Raw genomic sequence first — 11,854 nt, 5'->3', positions numbered from 1 at the left:
GAATTCAAGGGTGAAGTGTTAAATACACACACACAAGCAAAAAACAAAGTGAAAAAATATATAGATGAATATCTGGCCTCAGAATGAGGAAGGGTTTTCTAAGTATTAAAGTTGAGAATTAAGTCATAAAGGAAACAATAGTTAAATGGAACTGCCTATGTTTAAAAAAAAAAAATTTTTTTTAACATCTGTAAGTAAAAACTGAGGACAATAGTGGTTCAGTGGTAGAAATCTTGCCTTCCTTGCAGGAGATCTAGGTTTCATCCTTAGCAATGCATCTCAGGCAGGTACCACTCACCTGTCAGTAGAGGCTTTCATGTTACTGAGATGCTGAACAGGTATCAGCAGAGCTTCTAGGCTAAGACAGCCTAGGAAGAAAGTCCTGACCATCTGCTTCTGAAAAATTGTTGTTGTCGTTGTTACGTGCCGTCGAGTCGGTTCCGACTCGTAGCAACCCTATGCACAACAGAACGAAACACTGCCCGGTCCTGAGCCATCCTTACAATCGTTGCTATGCTTGAGCTCATTGTTGCAGCCACTGTGTCAATCCACCTCCTTGAGGATCTTCCTCTTTTCTGCTGACCCTGTACTCTGCCAAGCATGATGTCCTTGTCTGGGGACTTATCCCTCCTGACAACATGTCCAAAGTATGTAAGACGCAGTCTCGCCATCCTTGCCTCTAAGGGGCATTCTGATTGTACTTCTAAGACAGATTTGTTCGTTCTTTTGGCAGTCCATGGTATATTCAATATTCTTCGCCAACACCACAATTCAAAGGCGTCAATTCTTCTTCCATCTTCCTTATTCATTGTCCAGCTTTCACATGCATATGACGTGATTGAAAATACCATGGCTTGGGGCAAGCGCACCTTAGTCTTCAAGGTGACATCTTTGCTTTTCAACACTTTAAAGAGGTCCTTTGTAGCAGATTTACCCAATGCAATGCGTCTTTTGATTTCTTGACTGCCACTTCCATGGCTGTTGATTGTGGATCCAAGTAAAATGAAATCTTTGACAACTTCAGTCTTTTCTCCGTTTATCGCGATGTTACTCATTGGTCCAGTTGTGAGGATTTTTATTTTCCTTATGTTGAGGTGCAATCCAAGCTGAAGGCTGTGGTCTTTGATCTTCAGTAGTAAGTGCTTCAAACCCTCTTCACTTTTCAGCAAGCAAGGTTGTGTCATCTGCATAACGCAAGTTGTTAATGAGTCTTCCTCCAATCCCAATGCCCCGTTCTTCTTCATATACTCCATCTTCTCATATTATTTGCTCAGCATACAGATTAAATAGGTATGGTGAAAGAATACAACCCTGACGCACACCTTTGCTGACTTTCAACCAATCAGTATCCCCTTGTTCTGAACGAACAACCGCCTCTTGATCTATGTAAAGGTTCCTCAAGAGCACAATTAAGTGTTCTGGAATTCCCATTCTTCGCAGTGTTATCCATAGTTTATTATGATCCACACAGTCGAATGCCTTTGCATAGTCAATAAAACACAGGTAAACATCCTTCTGGTATTCTCTGCTTTCAGCCAGGATCCATCTGACATCAGCAATGATATCCCTGGTTCCACGTCCTCTTCCGAAAGCGGCCTGAATTTCTGGCAGTTCCCTGTCGATATACTGCTGCAGCCGTTTTTGAATGATCTTCAGTAAAATTTTGCTTGCTTGTGATATTAATGATATTGTTCTATAATTTCCCCATTCGGTTGGATCACCTTTCTTGGGAATAGGCATAAATATGGATCTCTTCCAGTCAGTTGGCCAGGAAGCCATCTTCCATATTTCTTGGCATAGATGAGTGAGCATCTCCAGTGCTACATCTGTTTGTTGAAACATCTCAATGGATATTCCATCAATTCCTGGAGCCTTGTTTTTTGCCAATACCTTCAGAGCAGCTTGGACTTCTTCCTTCAGTACCATCGGTTCCTGATGATATGCCACCTCTTGAAATGGTTGAACATCGACTAATTCTTTTTGGTATGATGACTCTGTGTATTCCTTCCATCTTCTTTTGATGCTTCCTGCGTCATTGAATATTTTCCCCATAGAATCCTTCACTATTGCAGCTCGGGGCTTGAATTTTATCTTCAGTTCTTTCAGCTTGAGAAATGCCGAGCGTGTTCTTCCCTTTTTGGTTTTCCATCTCCAGCCCTTTGCACATATCATTATAATACTTTGTCTTCTCGAGACGCCCTTTGAAATCTTCAGTTCTTTTACTTCATCAATTCTTCCTTTTGCTTTAGCTGCTCGACATTCGAGAGCAAATTTCAGAGTCTCCTCTGACATCCATCTTGGTCTTTTCTTTCTTTCCTGTCTTTTCAATGACCTCTTGCTTTCTTCGTGGATGATGTCCTTGATGTCATTCCACAATTCATCTGGTCTTCGGTCACTAGTGTCCAATGCGTCAAATCTGTTCTTCAGATGGTCTCTAAATTCAGGTGGGATATACTCAAGGTCATATTTTGGCTCTAGTGGACTTACTCTGATTTTCTTCAGTTTCAGCTTGAACTTGCATATGAGCAATTGATGGTCTGCTCCAATGTCGGCCCCTGGCCTTGTTCTGACTGATGATATTGAGCTTTTCCATCGTCTCTTTCCACAGATGTAGTCAATTTGATTTCTGTGCGTTCCGTCTGGCGAGGTCCATGTGTATAGTCGCCATTTATGTTGGTGAAAGAAGGTATTTGCAATGAAGAAGTCGTTGGTCTTGCAAAATTCTATCATTTGACCTCCAGTGTTGTTTCTATCACCTAGACCATACTTTCCAACTGCTGATCCTTCTTCTTTGTTTCCAACTTTTGCATTCCAATCGCCAGTAATTATCAATGCATCTTGATTACATGTTTGATCAATTTCAGACTGGAGCAACTGATAAAAATCTATTCATCTTTGGCTCTAGTGGTTGGTGCGTAAATTTGAATAATAGCCGTATTAACTGGTCTTCCTTGTAGGCATATGGATATTATCCTATCACTGACAGCATTGTACTTCAGGATACATCTTGAAACGTTCTTTTTGATGATGAATGCAACACCATTCCTCTTCAAGTTGTCATTCCCAGCATAGTAGACTGTATGATTGTCTGATTCAAAATGGCCAATAGCAGTCCATTTCAGCTCATTAATGCCTAGGATATTGATGTTTATGCATTCCATTTCATTTTTGATGATTTCCAACTTTCCTAGATTCATACTTCGTACATTCCAGGTTCCGATTATTAATGGATGTTTGCAGCTGTTTCTTCTCATTTTGAGTCATGCCACATCAGCAAATGAAGGTCCCGAAAGCTTTACTCCATCCACGTCATTAAGGCCGACTCTACTTTGAGGAGGCAGGTCTTCCCCACTCATCTTTTGAGTGCCTTCCTACCTGGGGGGCTCATCTTCCAGCACTATATCAGACAAAGTTCCGCTGCTATTCATAAGGTTTTCACTGGCTAATGCTTTTCAGAAGTAGACTGCCGGGTCCTTCTTCCTAGTCTGTCTTAGTCTGGAAGCTCAGCTGAAACCTGTCCTCCATGGGTGACCCTGCTGGTATCTGAATACCGGTGGCCTAGCTTCCAGCATCACAGCAACACTCAAGCCCCCACAGTACGACAAACTGACAGACACGTGGGGGTCTGAAAAATAAGCCAATGAAAACCGTAAGGATCACGGTCTGATCCTGTTGTGGGTGGGGTTGCCAAGAGTCGGGAGGCTAACTTAACAAAGAAGTAAAAAGTAAAAGTTTAAAAATAAATAAGGAAAAGGGGAAATATCGTGAACATATACGGTAAAGAGAGTTCATCTATTAAATTTCTAACAAATTAATAAAAACAGACATAGGGTAGGAGTAGATATTTCACAAAAGAAAAAATACAATTGATAACTGGCATGTGGGTGGTAGATTAGATAAAACTATTGTATCAATATAAATTTATGAATTTATTAACCTGACAGCTATAGTTACGTAAGAGAAAATCCTTATTCTTAGGAAATAAATACTTTGGTATCTAGGGGCTAATTATGTGTATGTAACTCACCCTTAAATGATTCAAAAAGATTTTTATGTATATAACCCCTGGCTGGTACAAAGGTTAACGCACTGAGCTGCTAATCAAAAGGTTGGAAATTGGAGTCCGCTCAGAGGCACCTAGGAAGTAAGGCCTGGTAATTCTGAAAAATCAGCCATTGAAAACCATTGAAATGTAGAGCACATTTCTACTCTAACACACATGAGGTTGCCATGAGTCAGGGTCAACTGGATTTTCCCCCCATATATTCCTGGGTAGCACAAATGGTTAAGCACTCAGCTACTAATTGAAAGATTGGCAGTTCAGATCCACCCAGAATTGCCTCAGAAGTCAGGCCTGGCAATCTGCTTCCAAAAGATCACACCCATTGAAAACCTCATGGAGCACAGTTCTACCCTATCATATATTGAGTAGCCCTGAGTCAGAATCAACTTGACAGCAACTCGTTTGTTTTATTCTTTTTTTGGTCTGTGTGTGTGTGTGTGTGTGTGTTATGGATTGAATTGTGCTTCCTCAAAGTTAATGTCGTTTTGGCTGAGCCGTGATTCCCAGTGTTGTGGGATTGTCCACCATTTTGTCGTCTGATGTGATTTTCCTATGTGTTGTAAATCCTGCCTGTAATGATGTTAATGAGGCAGGATTAGAGGCAGTTATGTTAATGGGACAGGACTCAATCTACAAGATTAGGTTGTATCTTGAGTCAATCTCTTCTGAGATACAGAAGAGAGAAGTAACAAGCGAGACAGAGGGATCTCATACCACCAAGAAAGAAGAGCCAGGAGAACAGGGAGTCATTTGGACCCAGGGTCCCTACACTGAGAAACTCCTAGACCCAAGGGAAGATTGATGTCAGGGACCTTCCCCCAGAGCAAACTGAGAGGGAAAACCTTGCCCTGGAGCTGGCACCTTGAATTCCAACTTCTAGCCTCCTAGACTGTGAGAGAATAAATTTCTCTTTGTTGAAGCCATCCAGTTGTGGTATTTCTGGTATAACAGCACTCGAGAATTAAGACAATATGTAAATATAAATGTATATACATGCATATATATAGAGAGAGAGAGAATGATAAAGCAAATGGAGTAAAATGTTAACTAGAAGCACTATTACAAGTATTATAAGCATATCTGGTTAAAGGGTATTCCTTATACTATTTTTATGTTTGTAACTTTTTGTAAGTTTAAAATTATTTCCAAATTTAAAAATACTGTGTATGTAATGTGATACTAATTTTGTATCATATGTATTATGTATGTATTCATTTTTAGAAAGATTCCTCAAAAAGTTGAACATAGAATTACCATAGGACCCAGCAATTCCTTATACATTTCTGTATTCCTCTGCAATAAACAGGTATTGTTCTTATAATCAGAAAAAAATTATTTGTTGAAGACAGCTGAGGCATTTTTGTTTCTCCTGGTATGTGACTTCAGTACCAACCCCTACATGACTTTGGTGCCTCAAGTTGCTCACACTAATAGAGTTAGCCGTATTAAAACACCTGGTGTTTATTGAACAACTGCCTTCTAAAATGCTCAGGTTTTTCATCTGTAGTTTTTTCTCTCTCTCTCTCTCTCTCTCTTTTATTGTGCTTTAAGTGAAAGTTTACAGTTCAAGTCAGCTTCTCATACAAAAATTTATACACACATTATTATGTGACCCTAGTTGCTCTCCCGATCATGTGACAGCACACTCCTCCTCGCCACCCTGTATTTCCCGTGTCCATTCAACCAGCTCCTGTCTCCCTCTGCTTTCTCATCTTGCCTCCAGACAGGAGCTACCCACATAGTCTCATGTGCCTACTTGAGCTAAGAAGCACACTCCTGACCAGTATCATAAAATGCTCTGTTGTTTTTAAATTGTACTTTATCCTGAGCATAATCCTTTGAGGTAGAGATGGAGCAGGTTGAGTCATACCTCACAGCAGAGACACTATTCCATAACCTTAAAGCACACTCCTGTGGGTTGTCCACATTCTACCTGCTCCCAGTACAGCTGGTTGTCATTTCTGACTTGAAGCACACACTAAACCAGACTTCTTGAAACTCAATCTTTTCTGCATGGAATGTCAAGCCAGGGTAATGCGTAATAAGTCTTTATGTTTTTAAAATCAGAAAGGGGAGGGGGGTGTGCAGAAGACGAGGTGGCAATCTAAAATATTTTCAGAGATTATCGATCCTTTGTTTCTGTAGCTCCTTGGTATCCTGGAGCATGAGAGACTGCAGAAGACCTCCCCATCTCCTCAATTCCTCTCCCCTCCCCACCCCATCCTTGCTCCTACTGATGTTATAGCAGAAGTGAACTTCATGCTTGGTCTAAGATAAGTGAAAATTTAACAGGTGACTGATTAACCATTGTTTTTTAAAAAAGTGGGACACTTAATACATAGACGTGGGTCTCAGCCCAAGCAATAAACCCAATTAACCTTTAATTTCCTGTACATTCATTCTATTGCCATTTCTTAACCAGAAAACAAGAGACTTTGAGAACAAAAAGTAGTAGTTGTCAGTGAAAATCTCCATATTACATTCTTTCAATAGTTATCATTCCATATATCCCACCCTGGGCATAATATCTAAACAAGTGGTTCTGACACGGAGCCAGCTGGGGTCAGATCTACCCTGCTTCAAGGCAAAACATCTTTTCCCGACTAGCCCACTCCCTGGAAAATTCTATTTTAGCTAGATTTGAGGCAGTGGCAGGCATGGAAGTTTGGAGAAGCCCTGGTTCTCTTCCTTTTGCTGCAGAATCAGTCAGTATTTAGAATGAAGTGATTTATGTTCAGATTGCTGGAACTCCTGCCATATAGTAAAGTGGCAGACCAGAGATGTGGGTCAGCACAGAAACTGTAGTAAGAGAGAGATAAGACCCGGTGCTGCCATCATTACTTGGATATTTTAATTTCCAGAGCCTTTGCATTTGCATTCCATTTCACTGAGAGGAGTTTAAGAGTCTGATTCCACAAGGACTTCTTATATTCTCATAGCCTTCTTCTACTTTAATGCCATCGACTCTTAATTTCCAAGAGTATATTTTCACCTTGGAAAACCCCCCATTTTTCCTTTTGCAATCTCCATAGTCTTACTGATCATGACAACCCATTAGAAATTGATGGTGACTGTGATGGTTAATTTTATGTGTCAGCTTGGCTAGGCTATGACGCCCAGTTGTTTGATTAAACACTATATGTCTCTGTGGAGGTATTTTGTAGATGCGATTAACATTTACAGTCAGGTGACTTTAAGTAAAGAAGATCACCTTCAGTAATGTGGGTGGGCCTCATCCAATCAGTTGAAGGCCTTAACAGCAAAACACTGAGGTGTCTCTGAGAAGAAGGAATTCTGCTTCAATATTGGAAATCCTCAAAATGTGGAAATCCTGCATGAATTTCCAGCCTGTCGCCTAACCTATGGATTTCAGACTTGTCAGTCCCTACAACCATGTGAGTCAATTACTTAAAATGAATCAATCTCTCTCTTTCTTTCTCTCTCTGTATATATATTTTGATTCTGTTTCTCTGGAGAACTCTGATAACAGTGACTAAACATAATAATATAGTAATAAGAGTACTCATATGGGGCTAACTTTGTGCCAGGCCCTGTTTTAAGCAGTTTGCATGTATTAACTCATTTAATCCTTACAGTAACCTCACAAGGTAAGTGCTACTATATCATTCAGTCTAAGATATTATAAATTTTAAGACTTAGCATTAAGAAAGAAAGAAAAAGAAAAGCTTCCAATCAACCAAAAATATGTGCTTTTCTTACTAATCTGAAATTTACACCCCACTGCTGTTCCTATAAGGAGCCCTGGCTGCACAGTAGTTAAAGCACTTGGCTGCTAATTGAAAAGGTGGGTGGTCCAAACCCACCAACTGCACCATGGGAAAAAGATGTAGCAGTCTGCTTCTGTAAAGATTTACAGCCTTTTAAAGCCTATTGGGCAGTTCCACTCTGCCCTGTACAGTCACTATGAGTCAGAATCAACTCGACAGCAGTGGCTTTGGTTTGGTTTAGCTGTTTCTATATAGGAGCCCTGGTGGTGCAGTGGTTTAGTGCTCGGCTGCTTTCTGAAAGGCCAGCAGTTTGAACCTACCAGCTGTTCTGCGGGAGAAAGATGTGGCAGTCTGCTTCCGTGAAGATCATGGCCTTGGAAACCCCGTTTGGCAGTTCTACTCTGTCGTATGGGGTCACTGTAAGTCGGAATTGACTGGATGGCAATGGGTTTTGTTTGGCTGTTTCTATAGGTCCCTGGGTGATGCAAGTGGTTTGCTCTTGACTGTTAACCTAAAGGGTGGTGTTTCAAACCCACACAGTGTGAGAAACGCTTGGCACCTACTTCCGTGAAGATTATAGCCAAGAAAACCCTATGGAGCAGTTCTGCTCTGTAATACATGGGTTGCCATGAGTCAGAATTGACTGGACAACAATGGTTTTTTGGTTTGGCTGTTTCCATGCCTCTCCGCATACACAAAAGCTTTTAGTTTCAGTACTTATTTATACTGTAATCTTTTGAAAGGCATTTTAAATGGGAGTTAACTCAACATGTATAGTATACTAACATTGCATATAACTCATTTCAAGTATGAGCAATATGAACTGACAATTATGTCATAACTGTCACCTGGCTAACAATGATTATAAGACATATTCTGATGTCAGAAATACTAAAATGTCAAAATAAGTGTATCTTACCAAAATCAAAAAACCCATTGCCGTCGAATGGATTCCGACTCATAGCGACCCTATAGGACAGAGTGGAACTGCCCCATAGCATTTCCAAGGAGCGTCTGGCGGATTCGAACTGACGACCTTTAGGTTAGAAGCCGTAGCACTTAACCACTACGCCACCAGGGTTTTCAATGGTATCTTAGGATCACATAAATTATTGCCATTTTGCAGACACAGAAACTGAGGCACGGATAGATTTGGTGCTTTGCCAAAAACCACACAGCTAGTATAAAATTTGAACTCGGGTGGTCTGGCTTCAGAGTCAGTGCTTTTACCACTAAGAGACTTTCACAGCTGAAAAAGATTCCACCCTATGTATCTTAATAAGCATGTTTCTGAGGGTAAACCTCCCAAGATGGGAAACCCTGTTTCACAATTCAGCAAGTACATTTTTGGACAACTCTAATTGGAAGAAAGTGCCTCTGTATCACAATCGTGCACGTCTTGATCTGTTCCTTTGGGCCTCACAGAAGTTGAATGCCTCTTTTAATTGACAGTGTTTTTGAAATGATGTGGAAACTGGTTCAACCAACATTTATGGAACACTTACTATGGGCAAAACACTGTGTAGGGAACTATAAGGAATACAAAGAGAATGAACACACAGTAAGATCTTACAACCTAGTAGAGAATTAAGACACAGAGGAACAATATACTGGTATACAACACGAACTAAAAGTAGTAAATTATGAGAAGTCCAGACAATGAAATTTAGATGAATGAAGAAGATGTTATGTCTAGAGAGACAGCAGGAAAAGCTTCATGGAAGAAGCAGCGGGTGAACTGGTATTTAATATCTGAATGTCTGTACTGATACCAGAACTTAGGTTGTACAATGATAGATACTATACCTAATGTAATACCTAGGGATGTTATTTTGAAATTTATTAAATTAAAAAACTTTTTTTTCTAGAATAAGTTTAGATACTTCATTTCTTCTTTCTCCTGCTTAACATTGTATGAATCAGTACCTCTTAGCCTTCCATTCAGCACTACTTGAAGTAAGCTTAAAGATCATCTTATGCTTTTCAAATTCTTAGTAGCGGAATCTTTTTTTTTTTTAAAGTGAAATCTTAGATGTAATCTCAATAGAGAAAACTCAGTGGTTCTGTCCTAGGTGAAATTGGAATGGGAACCTAGAGCCATGCCCTCTTAGCCATGAAGTACCTCTGAAAATCACTATTCACTCTGACATTGAATGCTTAAACTTACCTGGCAAATAGTCAATGAGCCCATGTTTGAACATATGCAAAATAAGTTATTAAAAAAAAAAAACCCATTGTCGTTGAGTCAATTTCGACTCATAGCAACACTGAGACACAGTAGAACTGCCTTAGAGGGTTTCCAAGGAGTGGCTGGTGGGTTCAAACTGCCAACCTTTTGGTTAGCAGCAGAGCAGTTCATAAATTAAGATTTTATTATTATGAAGTTATAGCACAATATAATGGAGTCAGAAAAAACAAATGTGAGTCCTAGCTCTGCCATATTTCAACTTTTTTGAGACTGATTTTTCTCACTTAAAAAATAGAAACATTATCTAAGGAAAAGACTGGAAAGGACCCTGACAATTGGGATACGACTGGCAGTGAACCGAGCGAAGGTGAATTAGAAAATGCGGAAGGACCCTTTTGGAGCAACTGAATGATGATTAATACATTATACCAAATATTAAAAATGAAAATTAAATAATTAAAAATAGAAATAAAAGTTAAGAAAAACTCAAATTGAGGGATATTCTGCGAACTAACCTGCCTGTACTCATCAAAAATGCCAAGGTTGTGAAAGATAAAAACCCGAGGAACTGTTCCAGACTGAAGATGACTAAAGAAACATGACAACCTACTACAATGTGTGGTTCAGAATTTTCTTTTCCTATAAAGGACAGTATTGGGAGAATTGGTGAAATTTGAAAAGTATCTGCAAATTAGCTAATAGTATTATATCAATGTTAATTTCCTGACTTTGAAAACTATATAGTGGGTTATGTAAAATAATATACTTGTTTTTAGAAAGTATGCATTGAAGTAAAGGGCTGCAAATTTCAGAGCAAAAAAAAAAAAAAACCCTTTGCCATTGAGTTGATTCTGACTCATAGCGACCCTATAGGACTGAATAGAACTGCCCCATAGGGTCTCCAAGGAGCACCTGGTAGATTCAAACTGCCAACCTTTTGGTTAGCAGCCGTAGAAAGTTGTACATACACATACATATATGTACATCAAGGAGCCCTCGTGGGAGCTTGGCTGCTAACCAAATGGTTGACACTTGAAACTCACCCAGCAACTCCATAGGAGAAAGAGCTGGTGATCTGCTTCCATAAAGATTATAGCCTAGGAAACCCAATGGGGCAGTTCTCCTCTGTCACACAGGGTCACTATGTGTCGAACATCAACTCCACAGTACCCAACAATATCAACAACATGCATACATCACACATGTTGTCATTGTTAACTGCCATCGAACCAGCCCCTACTCGTAGTGACCCCATGCACAATGGAGGGAAACCCTGCCCAGTCGTACACCATTCCCATGATTGGTTTTGGATCAGACCACTGTGATTCATAGGGTGTTTACTGGCTGATTTTTGTAAGTACATGTTAGGCCTTTCTTCCCAGTCTTAGTCTGGAAGCTCCACTGAAATGTATGTATATATATATATGAGTGTGTGTATGCTATATATGGAAACCCTGGTGGCATAGTAGTTAAGTGCTATGGCTGCTAACCAAAAGGTCGGCAGTTCGAATCTGCCAGGTGCTCCTTGGAAACTCTAAGGGGCAGTTCTACTCTGTCCTATAGGGTCACTATGAGTCAGAATTGACTCGATGGCAATGGGTTGGGTTAATGCTATATATATTATATATGTATGCATACATACATAGAGAATGATAAAGCAGATGTGGTAAAATGTTGGCAGTTGGAGAATCTGAGTGTAGGATATATGGAAATATTTGGAACTTTTTTTTATTGTATTAATACTTTTTTTATTGTGCTTTAGGTGAAGGTTTACAGAGCAAATTAGTTTCTCATTAAACAATTAATACACCTATTGTTTTGTGACATTTGGTGTCAACCCTGTGACATGTTAACACTCTCCCCTTCTCAACCTTG

This window comes from Elephas maximus, chromosome 4 (assembly GCF_024166365.1).
Source record: "Elephas maximus indicus isolate mEleMax1 chromosome 4, mEleMax1 primary haplotype, whole genome shotgun sequence".
NCBI classification, from domain to species: Eukaryota; Metazoa; Chordata; class Mammalia; order Proboscidea; family Elephantidae; genus Elephas; species Elephas maximus.
Note: the sequence above shows the minus strand (reverse complement) of the source record.